The 14586-nt window shown below is 45.4% G+C and overlaps 1 long non-coding RNA gene across 1 annotated transcript in view; it reads right to left on the bottom strand.

Annotated features, from left to right (window-relative positions):
* Positions 1 to 14586, bottom strand: part of LOC137544316 (uncharacterized) — a 64482-nt gene that overhangs the window by 16605 nt on the left and 33291 nt on the right. Inside the window, exon 2 of the long non-coding RNA XR_011025815.1 lies at positions 5694 to 5821. This is a non-coding gene — a long non-coding RNA (uncharacterized lncRNA). The remainder of the gene's footprint in view (positions 1 to 5693; positions 5822 to 14586) is intronic.

Genomic DNA, 14586 nt, shown 5'->3' on the forward strand with positions numbered 1-14586 from the left:
AGCCCCTGACCACTGCCTAGGGAGCGATCTGCCAGATGGATCAACTTGGCCAAGTGACGGCTGATACCTTTCTCCTCACTGCTTGCCTGCTGCGTGGCATCACGTCTGTGGCTTTCCATCAGCCCTCCACCTCTCCGCATTACAACGCACACGCATTGTCAGCTATACAGCTGACTCTGCATCTGTACAGCCGCAGCCCAACGATATCACCCAAGGGATTGGGTTGCAATCCCTGTCGTGTAACATCAATCTAACGCGTATATGGACCTTTAGGAGGAGTACAACCCTGGAGCTTGCAATTTTAGAAGTAAGATTGAAAATGATTTGTGCTTGCACCCAAATTTACTGCAAATGTATTCAGTTTGAAACTTGGTCAATCAAAAATGTTAGGGGTTAAATTTGCATGCAAGCTAGAATTATTTCCATCTCATTGACCATGTCTATTTACAAGCAAGTTAACCATCACAGGTGTTGAACAGTAATGTAATTGAGAAAATGCACACAGTGGGCTCTATTGCCTAAGCATTACCGCATGCGGTAATGCTGAAAACAGCTGATTTTACTGATCACCTTCCCAAATTCAATTCACTAAACCTATTACCGCACAGAAAATTAATATTACTAACTAGTGAGGTAAATTATCGACTTATGCAGTAAATGCCTTAGGAGATGTCAAGAAATTGCAATTCACAAAGTTTTCCGCATTCAGTAAGGAGCCCTCATTTCCACGGACTGTTAGGGCCCAGTCACACTTGAAAGGGCAAAACGCCGGCGATTATCGCCGGTGTTTTGCTGGAGTGATTTTCCCGCAATTACACATGGAAAAATCACTTGAAACTGCAGTGATTTTCCCGCTATTGCGTTTAGCGCTTCTATAGCACTGAAACGTGATCGCCGGGAAATTGCCTGAAAATGGTGCAGGCTACGCGTTTGCATTTCGCGATTTTGGGCGATTAGCGCAAATCGCCCAAGTAAGAACGGGCCCTGAGGTCAGAAATCCACTAGGAGTGATTTCTAAGTGCTAGTGATTTGAAAAAGCTCTTGCTAATGCAGTGCTATGGGGGATTTTTATAAAATCATATCACAAATCGCTCAGAAAATTGCTCCTAGTGGGTTTCTGGCCTTAGGGTTTTATTACACTAGCGCTTTCAAAAGTGCTAGCGTTTGAGCTTTTTGCCGAAATCGCCGGCAAAACACTCTAGTATGAATGGTTCCTTAAAGGGGAACTGAAGAGAGAGGTATATGGAGGCTGCAATGTTTATTTCCTTTTCAGCAATACCAGTTGCCTGGCAGTCCTGCTAATCCTCTGCCATGCAGCAGATCAGGTGTTTCAGACTTTAAAGTCAGATCTGACAAGACTAGCTGCATGCTTGTTTCTGGTGTTATCCAGATACTACTGCAGAGAAATAGACCAGCAGGGCTGCCAGGCAACTGGTATTGATTAAAAGAAAATAAATATGGCAGCCTCTATATACCTCTTACTTCAGTTCCCCTTTAAACTGTGTGCTCCGCAAGCAGTTACCAGGCAGCAGTGAGCAGTTGTGAGAGTTTAAGAGGCGACAGGGTATTGGGCTGGTTTTCACTCTCAGGCCTGGAACCCCCCTACAGAACGCTATCGCTAATCGCAATCTCTAGCGTTTTGTATGAGCAGTTTGTAAGCGATTTCATGAGCGTTTTTGGGAGCGGTTTTAGAAAGTGTATTCAATTTGCCAGTGGTTGTGTAGCGATTAGTGTTTTAAAGTCTGATTGGTCCTGTCAATTATTTTTACTTTTGCTACAGTGTACATTAAATTTAAAACGCTAGCAAAATCGCTCCGTGCAAGTTTTGATGAGCGCTTACACCAGTGATTACTTACTACTTTACATTAAAGCGCAAGCGCTAACAGAATTCTGCATGTCCTGCGTTTGCTATTTTGCTAATCGCAAGCGCTTCTGTGGAATTTGCACCATCCATTTACATTGGCAGAGCGTTTAGGGAAATCGCTAGCGATTTCTCACGCTCCCTGAACGCTCAAAAACTCGCTCTAGTGGGTTCCAGCCCTCACAGAGCAGAGGAAAGTGACATTTTTTGAGGCCTTTCTGCATCCCTTTATATGTGAAAATCTGTATTCTGGCATGCAGAACAGCTCCCCCTGGTGGCTGCAGCACAGTAAAGGGATGTCAGAGATGCACTGGACAGAAAACCCCGACTGAGGGCTGGTGCACACCAAGAGCTTTTCTGAAGGTTTTTAAAATTGCTAGTGCTTTGAAAAGAGCTTGGCTAATGAATTTGAATGGGGTGGAGCACACCAGAGCGATGTGATTTTTTCCCAGATGCAAACGTGGGTCCTGCAGCATTTTTGCTGATTTCTGAGACGATTCAGCCTCAATGTTAAAGGAGAACTGTAGTTAAAGGTATAAAGTGGCTGCCATATTTACTTCCTTTTCATGAATTCTAGTTGCCTGGCTTCCATGCTGATCCTCTGCCTTTAATACTTCTAGCCATAAACCCTGAACAAGCATGCAGCAGATCAGTTGTTTCTGACATTATTGTCAAACCTGACAACATTAGCTGCATGCTTGTTTCTGGCCTAATTCAGACATGACTGCAGCCAAAAAGAGCAGCAGAGCTGCCAGGCAACTGGTATTGTTGAAAAGGAAATAAATATGGCAGCCTCCGTATACCTCTCACTACAGCTGCCCTTTAAGAATAGGAAAGTGGAAAATCTCTGTGAAAAGTGCTAGATCAGAGTGAATTTCCATGCGTTTTTGTTAAAGAAGCTGTTAAGTTACAGCTCTACTGTAACAAAATATAAAAAATGCTGCACCAAAACACTCCAAAAATCGCTAGTAGTGGTGTTCATCACAAGGTCGTGTTTACGAGATGTAGCGAACGGTTCCAGGCGAGCGTTGGGGGTTCGCATTCGCCTGCATCAGGCGAATTTTTTCGGAAGTTCGATTCGCCTCATAATGGTCTATTGAGCAAAACTTTGAGCCTCCATATCACAGCAGACACATTATTGCCAAACACACTGGTCTCACTGCTGTAAGCCTGCCCACCCTCCCTCCTCCAAGCAAGGTCCTTATACCACTTGACTTAGTTGTCTGCCTACACTAATTAGTTATGGGACAGCTGCTACAGAGATTTTAATTGGCCTCTTGTGGGTCTCCTCCCTCCTCCCACCTCCCTTCTACCTATTCCCTCCTACCGGAGGGAGGAGTGTCTCATCTGCCAGGCAATTATCCTATTTCAAAAACCAGTATACATCATAACCCAGATCTCACTGTGTGGTGGGCAAGCACACTAACCACGTTACCACTACAGTAGTAACTGAAGCTGGCCTAAAATTTACCATTTATGCTCAATGCAATAGAAACATTAGGTTGCTTAAAGGGAACCTTAACTGAGAGTGATATGGATGTTTCCTGTAAACAATACCAGTTGCCTGGCAGTCCAGCTGATCTTTGTGACTGCAATAGTGGCTGAATCACACCCTGAAACAAGCATGCAGCTAATCCAGTCTGACTTCAGTCAGAGCACCTGATTTGCATGCTTGTTCAGGGGCTGTGGCTAAAAGTATTAGAGACACAGGATCAGCAGGCGATTCAGGCAACTGGTATTATTTTAAAAGGAGAAATCCAAATCCTTCTCCGTTTAGGTTCCCTTTAAGGATTTGTAGCATAAAAGCCAACTCACATTGGCTGGAATTTGAACCTGGGTCTCGCTGTGTGGTGGGCAAGCACACTAACCACTGTACCACTACAGTGGTAACTGAAGCTGGCCTAAAATTTACCATTTATGCTCAATGCAATAGAAACATTAGGTTGCTTAAAGGGAACCTTAACTGAGAGTGATATGGATGTTTCCTGTAAACAATACCAGTTGCCTGGCAGTCCAGCTGATCTTTGTGACTGCAATAGTGGCTGAATCACACCCTGAAACAAGCATGCAGCTAATCCAGTCTGACTTCAGTCAGAGCACCTGATCTGCATCGTTGTTCAGGGGCTGTGGCTAAAAGTATTAGAGACACAGAATCAGCAGGCGATTCAGGCAACTGGTATTATTTTAAAAGGAGAAATCCATATCCTTCTCCGTTTAGGTTCCCTTTAAGGATTTGAAGCATAAAAGCCAACTCACATTGGCTGGGATTTGAACCTGGGTCTCACTGTGTGGTGGGCAAGCACACTAACCACTGTACCACTACAGTAGTAACTGAAGCTGGCCTAAAATTTCGAATCTCAGCTCTGTCTGTTCAGTAAGCCAGCACCTATTCAGTAGGAGACCTTAGGCAAGTCTTCCTAACACTGCTACTGCCTATAGAGCATGCCCTAGTGGCTGCAGCTCTGGTGCTTTGAGTCCATCAGGAGAAAAGTGTGATATAAATGTTATTTGTCTTGTCTACTTTTTCTCTTGTATTGAGCATAAATGGTAAATTTTAGGCCAGCTTCAGTTACTACTGTAGTGGTACAGTGGTTAGTGTGCTTGCCCACCACACAGTGAGACCCAGGTTCAAATCCCAGCCAATGTGAGTTGGCTTTTATGCTACAAATCCTTAAAGGGAACCTAAACGGAGAAGGATATGGATTTCTCCTTTTAAAATAATACCAGTTGCCTGAATCGCCTGCTGATCCTGTGTCTCTAATACTTTTAGCCACAGCCCCTGAACAAGCATGCAGATCAGGTGCTCTGACTGAAGTCAGACTGGATTAGCTGCATGCTTGTTTCAGAGTGTGATTCAGCCACTATTGCAGTCACAAAGATCAGCTGGACTGCCAGGCAACTGGTATTGTTTACAGGAAACATCCATATCACTCTTAGTTAAGGTTCCCTTTAAGCAACCTAATGTTTCTATTGCATTGAGCATAAATGGTAAATTTTAGGCCAGCTTCAGTTACTACTGGAGTGGTACCGTGGTTAGTGTGCTTGCCCACCACACAGTGAGATCTGGGTTCTATTCCCAGCCATGGTATGATGTATACTGGTTTTTAAAATAGGATAATTCCCTGGCAGATGAGACCCTCCTCTCTCCGGTATCATCATCATCCTCAGCCTGGAATAGCTCACTTGGAATAAATATGCAAATCCGGTAATTTAATTTTTCTATAACATTTCTGGTTATGCCAGCCAGGCCAGATTATCCTCTTAATGGTATGTCACTCCCTGATGTCACAATCTTGTTGCAATGACCCTGGACACAGATCTTTATGTGCTTAGAAAGATGTAAAAAAAAATAATAGGAGTGCTCCACTAAGTGTCATTAGACTGGGCATTGGATAGGAATTATATATTTTTTATTTTATACATTTTAAAGATTTTAATTGTCCTTCCCAAGATATTAAATAAAAAGCTACAACATTCTGCAATTCTTTTTCACATAGATGTTACCACCAAGCATTTGCTGCATAATATAGTGTGGTGCAAAATGTGGCACTTATACAACAGTTATTCAGCAGTTGTGGATACAGCTCTGGGTCATACTCCATGTTGGGACCATTGTATAAGGATGAGGGGTTGCAGGGTGCTAAGGATTCAGAGGTGGGGCAGAAAGTACCACTTAAGTTGTACCATCTGAACCCCCCAAAAATGCTAATGACAGACGTATGCATTTCAGAAAAGTTTTGGTATCATTTGACTAAGGATTCTGATGCCTTACTACCACTCAGTATTCACAATACCAAATGCATGCCATAATGACTGCCCATAGGTACTGTACCTGATGGATCCACCAGATTCCTATGGTTCTTATTTTCCAAGCACTTATGTGTGTTCCTCAGCAGGAAATTTACTCATGTGAAGAATTACTCGGTATGCATGTTTATAACTCATGCTGTCTGAGGGAATCTGAAAAATAAGCAGAGAAATATGTTGTCGTATTAAGACAGATCCAGACATAGATTATTGTTGTTAAAGTGAAATTCCATTTTTTGTTGTCAAAAATTGCAATCCCCATTGCCAATAAATAAAAGGTATGGAATCTGAAATGTTCGCTAAAATTTACATTTAAACTGAGACAGATTTCTGTTACAATATAAAGGTTATGTGTAACGGTTAGTGTCAGCTGGTGACAGGATTCTGATTATTTGGTGATCTGCAGTATTACCAATAATACAGAAACTATATCTGATTAAGGGGTGATCTGCAGAATCACCAATAATGCAGAGATAGTAACAGAACTGTCAGTACTTTAATCAGAGTGATCGCACGTGTTTAGGTGCACAGTAGCTCAGGAGCACTCCCAAGTGATATCCCCAGGCTGTGGGACTATCACCAGAACAGGAGAGGTCGTACAGGCAGGGTCGGTAACTCGTCGGTCAGGCAGCAGTACAAAATCAGCGAACAGTACGTAGTCAGAGGATAGCTAAGGTCGGCAGCAATCAGATATGCGGAAGTACAGAATCAGAAGGCAAGAGCAGAGTCGAGGTCGGGCCGGGGTCGGCAACTAGACAGATATGCAGAGTACAGAATCGTGAGGCAAAGGATAGTCGAGAGTTCAGGCAAGGTTCACACACATAAAGACAATAATATCAATTTATAATTATAGCTATCAAACAATTCCTATCTTGTGTGAAATCCTCGGTTTCCTCCCGGATCAAAGCACACCAGAACTATCTTAAGTCTGAGAGCTTAAACGCAAATTTTCAGCAACAGCAGACAAAGTTGAACTGACAGCCCGGGACTTAAATGCAAGGGTAATCCCCTCAGTTCCGCCCACACCTCTCAACCAATCAGGCGACAGAGGTCAGCTCCCAGGTGTCAACTGACCGGCCGGTCAGCTGACCTTTCTCCTCAGTGCATAAAGGTCCTGTCTCTGTGTGGGCGCGTGCGCCCTTCTGCTGAGATGCGCCCTGGAGAGACCTGATCTTGTTGGGAAGCGATGCCAAGGAGGCGGCGGCGGCATCCGCCGTGACGTCAGACGCGAGAGCGGCGGTCGCGCCGCTCTCAGCTGCCGAGGTAATTTTGCTACTACTGACATTACCCCTCCCCCCCCCCGAAAGCGTGGCCTCCGGACACGCCCCTGAAACACTTTCAGGATGTAACAAGTGAAATTTTTGTTTTAATTCCTTAGCATGGAGATTACGAGCTGGGACCCATGACCTCTCCTCAGGACCATATCCCTTCCAGTGGACCAAATACTGAAATGAATTCAGCACCTTACGAGAATCCAAAATCTCCTCTACCTCATATTCAGGCTCACCATTGATAATTACCGGGGGGGGAAGGGGGGGAGAGGACTCGGCAAACACAGCTGGTTTAAGTAAGGAAATGTGAGAAGACTTAACCCCTTTCATGGTCGCTGGAAGGGCCACTCTGTAAGCTACTTCATTGATCTTTTCCGCAATGGGGTACGGCCCAATATACTAGGCCCCAATTTGGCCGATGGTTGTCTTAGGGCTATGTGGCGTGTGGATACCCATACCATGTCTCCTGGGGTAAAGTCCCATTCAGGTGAACGCTTCCTATCAGCCTGTCTCTTGTGTATATTAAAGGCTTTTTCCAAATTGACTTTTACCAACGACCAAATTCTCTTACACGATTTCTGCCAGTCATCCAATACTGGAAAAGGAGAACTTGAAGTTGGCAAGGGGCAAAATTTTGGAGTCTTTCCATAAACCACCTGAAATGGAGAGTACCCTGAGGAAGCGTTTCGGAGATTATTGTGGGCAAACTCCGCAAAGGGAAGAAACTTTACCCAATCCTGCTGTGAATCAGCCACATAGCATCAGAGGAATTGCTCCAGTGATTGATTCATTCTCTCGGTCTGACCATTGGTTTTAGAGTGAAAACCCAAAGAGAAAGACAATGTGAGGCCCAGATGCTGACAAAAGGCCCGCCAAAATTTCGACACAAACTGTACCCCTCTGTCTGACACTATATTACTCGGTATTCCGTGTAAACCGAAGACATGATTGAAAAAAGATCTGCCAACTCTTGTGCCGAGGGCAGTTTCTTCAAGGGAACAAAATGGACCATTTTGCTAAAACGTTTTACAACAAACCAGATTACTGTATTCCCCTCAGAATTGGGGAGTTCTCCCACAAAATCCATGGATATATGGGTCCATGGTTCTGAGGGAGTGGGCAATGACTGTAACATACCCGCCGGAGCTTGTCTGGATGACTTACTGCGGGCACAGACAATGCAGGAAGTCACAAAGTCCTTACAGTCATTTTTCCATGAAGGCCACCACACACTGTGAGACAAATGTTCCTCCATCCTGCCTATTCCAGGATGCCCTGCATTTTTGTGGCTATGGAACATCTGTAACACCTGCAATCGCAGCTGTAATGGCACAAACAATAGACTATCTGGCTTCCCCTCTGGAGCCTCAGACTGATAAGGCTGCAAAGTGACTGCCAAGTCCTCCATGGTTTCTGTGGCTGCAATCACCATATGATCTGGCAAGATGTTAACAGGGGGTGAGGGCTGTACTGTCTCAGGTTCGAAACATCGGGACAATGCGTCGGCCCTCACATTTTTACTACCTGGTTTGTACGTAGTTACAAATCGGAATCGTGAAAAGAAGAGTGCCCACCGAGCTTGTCTCGGATTGAGCCTCTTAGCACCCTCAATATATTCCAGGTTTTTGTGATCTGTATAAACTGTAATAACATGTTCTGCCCCCTCCAGGCAGTGTCGCCACTCCTCAAATGCCATTTTTATGGCCAAAAGCTCCCTGTTTCCGTTGTCGTAATTTTTCTCTGCTGGAGAGAATTTACGGGAAAAAAATGCACAGGGATGCAAGCGCCCCTGAGACCCTGAATATTGGGACAGTACGGCCCCCACTCCAACTTCAGAGGCATCTACTTCCACAATAAACGGGCGAGAGACATCAACATGATGTAAAATGGGGGCAGCACAGAACATGGACTTGAGCTGGTTGAAGGCCTCACAGGCCTCCTGAGACCAATTGTAAGTATCAGCCCCTTTTTTTGTCAAATTAGTGAGGGGTACCACTACTGAAGAAAATCCCTTAATACATTTTCTATAATAGTTTGCAAAACCTAGGAAGCGTTGGAGTGCTTTGAAGCCAGTAGGCTGTGGCCACTCTAGCACTGCGTTGACAAATCCCTGGAATACCGCGGGGGCGTTACACAACCCGAAGGGCATCACCAAGTACTCGTAATGCCCATCGGGTGTGTTGAATGCGGTCTTCCATTCATCCCCCTGTCTAATCCGAATCAAGTTATATGCCCCTCTCAGGTCCAGCTTGGAGAACACTTGCGCTCCAGAAACTTGAGAAAACAAATCATCAATTAAAGGTAAAGGATAACGGTTGGGAATCGTTATCTTATTGAGTGCCTTATAATCAATACATGGGCGCAATCCACCATCTTTTTCCTGAACAAAGAAAAAACCCGCCCCTGCTGGTGACTTAGAAGGACGGATGAACCCTTTCTCTAGGTTCTCCTTAATGTAATTCTTCATAGCAAGTTGTTCTGGACCCGAGAGGTTGTATAAATGCCCTCTGGGAGGCATGGTACCTGGCCTCAGATCAATGGGACAATCAAAATCTCTATGTGGGGGAAGCTTATCTGCTGCTTGTGGGCAGAAAACATCTGAGAATTCTGCATAGGTGGAAGGAAAACCTTCCATTACAACCTCAGTGGAACATAGCGTAACTTTCTCAAGACAGGAAGATTGACAAGCAGGGGACCAGGCCAGTATTTGTCCCGTATTCCAGTCAATCTTGGGTGAATGTTGATGTAACCATGGGAGTCCTAACACAATCTTTGCGGATGGCATCTTTAATACATAAAATTGCAGTTCCTCCCTATGCAGAACGCCCACATGACAGGTGAGCATTGGAGTCTGTGAGAGGGGTTGCTTGTTTTGTAGTGGGGAGTCATCAATAGCGGTGATATCTGTTTGTCTAAGGGGAGGATGGGAATTCTCCACTTAGAAACCAGACTAAAGTCAATAAAATTAGCTGCAGAACCTGAGTCCACAAAGGCCTGCGTACAAAAAAGGAAAACCTGATCCTTTCACGTCACAGAACAAGGTACTAACATTTTAGAAAACTTCGGAGGCAAAACAGGTTCGCCTAGGGTAGTACCTCCAACTACAACTAGGCGAAGAAGTTTTCCGCCTTCCTACTGCAATTTTGTACGAGATGAGCTCTTTCTCTGCAATATAAACAAAGACCCTCTTTACGCCTTCGGGTCTTCTCTGTCTCCGACAACTTTGAATGACCGATCTGCATTGGTTCATCCAGAGTAGTCGTGACTTGTGGGGTAGAGACAACTGTTTTGGGAGTACCCCGTGACCTGCCTTGTCTATAGTACCATACCCTGCGATCAATCTTTATTGCTAAAGTAATAGCTTCATCTAAGGTTTTGGGTTCAGGATGGCTGATCATGATGTCACTAACTGAATCAGCCAACCCTGACAAAAAACAGTGTAGTAAAGCATAATGTTCCCATCTGGAAGAGACCGCCCATTTTCTGAACTGAGAGGCGTAATCTTCCATGGTACCATGTCCTTGGCGTAGTGTAATGGAACGCGGAAAAGCCGCAACGTGTACTAACAGCAAGGCGGCTGATTCCGCGTCCAGCACTGCGATTTGCACGCAGCAGCATGCGTCTGGTGTGGCTGGGTCTGTTAGTTCACACAGATTGAGAAATACGCGCGCGCGCTGAGAGGCAGAACCTTTATGACAGCCAAGGAGGGATCAGCTGACCAGGTTGGTCAGCTGACCTCAGAGCAAGTGACTATTGGTAAATCACTGATGGGTGGTGCCTGAGAGCGCTGCTCTATATATAGTCACTGCTGGTCAGTCTCAGGTTGTCTGCTGTTGCGAACACTTACGTGGAAGCACTCAGACCTTAGTCAGATCCTACAGTGTGTTAGAACCAGGAGGACCTGGGAATTCACACTGAGCCAGATTACTTCTGTTTATCATTGTGTTATACTTCAGACTAGTTCCAGGGTGTCGAGACCACGGACCTCACACCCAAGATTAGGGACTTTGTGTTATCATTGTGTTATACTTCAGACTAGTTCCAGGGTGTCGAGACCACAGACCTCACACCCAAGTTTAGGGACTCTGTGTTATCATTCTATTATACTTCAGACTAGTTCCAGGGTGTCGAGACCACGGACCTCACACCCAAGATTAGGGACTTTGTGTTATCATTCTGTTATACTTCAGACTAGTTCCAGGGTGTCGAGACCACGGACCTCACACCCAAGATTAGGGACTTTGTGTTATCATTCTGTTATACTTCAGACTAGTTTCAGGGTGTAGAGACCACGGACCTCACACCCAAGACTAGGCATTGTTTGATATCTGTTATGACCTACTGCTTTTCTGACTATCCCTCTGCTTTCTGATTCGGTACCTATGCATATCTGATTATCTGTTGCCAACCCTGCCTGCCTTTGGATACCGAATCAGCCTTCTGTCTCTGTACCTTGTCTGTCCGTGTGTTGCCGACATGGCTTGCCCGACCTTGAGAGCTATCTCTCTCCTTAAGAGATAGTCTCCAGACCTGCTAGTGACATCCACCTTCAGGTGTCACTCACTCACAGGTCCTTCCTACCTTCAGCCTGGGACTCCACCCCTTTGGAGGTCTCAGGCTGCTGGAAGGTTTTTGCACTTCTCAGAAGGCAGTATCGCCCTTACTGCCAAAGACCACCTGCTCCTCGGATAGTCTTACTCAAAGTCATTACTGTTGCACCAAACACTCACACTATATAGGTGTCCAGAGGTTAGTTTATACTTGGATTATCGGTGATTCTGCAAATCATCAATAATCAGGTATATATCTGTATTCTTGGTGATACTGCAGATCACCAATAATCAGATTCTCTCTGTGTGCTGACACCGATCGTTACAGAATGGCAAACCAAAACCAAATGGACGCACTTAACAGCCATCTTGATGCACTCACCACCTCGGTGGAGAATTTCATCCAAGTGCTGGGCAGTCATCAGACCCAGATCAACACTTTGTCTGGGTCTGCACAAGTCCTACAGACAGCTGTGAATATAGTGCGATCTCCTCCAGGTACAGACTTGCGTATGCCTGTGCCTGAAAAGTTTTCTGGTCACAGATCTGACTTTCAGAATTTTAGAAATCGAGTGTTATTGTACTTTGGGTTGAGACCTAATTCATCAGGAACCGTGGCACAGAGAATTACGTTCATTCAGACTCTGCTGTCAGGGGATTCCCAGACCTGGGCAAGCCCAAGACTTTGCGGCAGGGCAGGGATCCGGTTGAGGTTTACGCAGCTGAGTTCAGAAAATGGGCAGTTTCAGCTAGATGGGGGTCATTTGCACTTCTGGACTGTTTTTTGTCAGGGTTGTCAGACGTGGTATCTGATCTAATGCTGGGTCATCCTGAGCCAAAGTCTATTGATGAGACCATTTCATTAGCAGTCAGGGTTGATCGTCGTCTACGTTACCAGAAACAGACTCGGAATAGGAACAATGTGAGATATGTTTCCTACGCCTCTCCTCCACCCGTTTCACCTCCACCAGGACCAATGCAGATTGGTCGGTCAAAATTGTCCCGGGTGGAGCGGAATCGCAGAAAAACCGAACAGCTCTGTCTATACTGTGCAGAGGAGGGTCACAGAGTGCAGAATTGTCCCAAGAAGTCGGGAAACGCTGCCGCCTAGGTGTAGTTGGAGGTAATACCCTAGGCGCGCAGTCTTTACCTCTAGACGATAGACGTTTGCTCCTCCCTTGTACTATATCTTGGGAGGATCAAATAGTGGCCACTGAGGCCTTCCTAGACTCTGGCTCAGCAGCCAACTTTATGGATTACGAATTTGCAAAGAAATTAGGGATTCCTATTTCCCCTTTTGAATCAATGGATTCTGGTCACTGCAGTGGACGACTCTCCTCTGCAGAGTAAATACCCTCTGTCTCAGACCCCAGAGTTAAGGGTTACGGTGGGGGTGTTACACAATGAGAGTCTACAGTTTCTGGTTTTGAGGATGTCAACTTCCATGATCATTCTTGGCATGCCATGGTTACAACTTCACTCTCCTCAGATCAATTGGGCTTCAGGTCAGCTAACGAGCTGGTCTACCCATTGTCATCATCATTGTTTAGCGAAGGTAACCTTGGGTAACACCAAGATTCAGGTGGAAGGTTTGCCAAGCCAGTATTCAGAATTTGCAGACATGTTTAGTCCCAAATCAGCAGATAAACTTCCCCCTCACCGTCCTTTTGATTGTCCCATCGATCTCAGGTCTGGTTGTATGCCCCCTAGAGGTCATCTCTATAATTTATCTGGGCCAGAGAAATTAGCTATGCAAGAATACATCCGAGAAAACTTAGCTAATGGCTTTATTCGTCCCTCTCGGTCACCAGCAGGGGCAGGATTCTTTTTTTGTGAAAAAGGATGGAGGCCTCCGTCCATGCATTGATTATCGGGACTTAAATAAGATTACAGTAAAAAATGGTTACCCTTTGCCTTTAATTGACGATTTGTTTACCCAGGTCACCAATGCTAAGATTTTCTCGAAGCTGGGTTTGAGGGGTGCATACAACCTTGTGCGTATCAGGGACGGTGATGAATGGAAGACGGCCTTTAACACACCCGACGGGCATTACGAGTACCTAGTGATGCCCTTCGGGTTGTGTAACGCCCCGGCCGTCTTCCAAGAGCTGATTAACGAGGTGTTCAGAGAGGTGTTGGGCAAATTCGTCTTGGTGTACTTAGACGATATACTGATTTTCTCATCCAACCTCTCAGAACACAGGAAACATGTTGGGTTTGTGTTACGGAAGTTGAGACAGAATATGCTGTATGCTAAATTGGAAAAGTGCATTTTCGAAGTGACCTCTGTCGCATTTCTGGGGTACATAATCTCGACCTCTGGCCTCTCTATGGACCCTGGATTGCCTGATATTGCCTGATGAAGCGGGGTTGAACCTGCGAACTGCTTTGCATTTTTTTTTGGAGTTCCTAATAAATGTGTTAGACTGTCTGAATCGCAGTCGTTGTCGTGTCAGCTTGAGGGAGGTAAGACCACCACTTCCTCCTTCAATTTTGCCATTTAAATTGTTTTTTAAGCTCATTTAATCTAATCTTATACTTTTGGCGCCTCTGTTCATTGTATACAATTTTGAGTCCACCCTTGGTGGAGGGTTGCTACCCTTTCTTCCTGTCTACAGAGAGCGACTTCTTAATCCTGAGTGGGGTCAGGACAATCTCCCCACCTGCCTTTACAGTGGTTGCCTGCTGGTGACCCTGACTTGTGAGTATTTAGCAATACAAACTTATTGCCACCTTGTCCAGTATGAATTACACTATTGGGGCTCTTGGTGTTCCCTGTTTTTATCTATGGACCCTGGAAAGGTTTCAGCTGTCTTGGAATGGCCTCAGCCTGTAGGACTGAAAGCTCTCCAGAGATTCCTGGGGTTCGCCAACTACTACAGGAGGTTCATAAAAGGGTACTCTATGGTGATCTCGCCTCTCACCAGTCTCACCAAGAAAGGGGCAGATACTCACCACTGGTCCCCAGAGGCCCATGCTGCTTTCTCCACTCTGAAGAAATTGTTCTGTTCTGCACCCATATTGAGACATGTAGATGTCACCTTTGCCTTTATCGTGGAGGTAGATGCCTCAGAGGTTGGGGTAGGGGCTGTGCTGT

This window comes from Hyperolius riggenbachi, chromosome 2 (genome assembly GCF_040937935.1).
Source record: "Hyperolius riggenbachi isolate aHypRig1 chromosome 2, aHypRig1.pri, whole genome shotgun sequence".
NCBI classification, from domain to species: Eukaryota; Metazoa; Chordata; class Amphibia; order Anura; family Hyperoliidae; genus Hyperolius; species Hyperolius riggenbachi.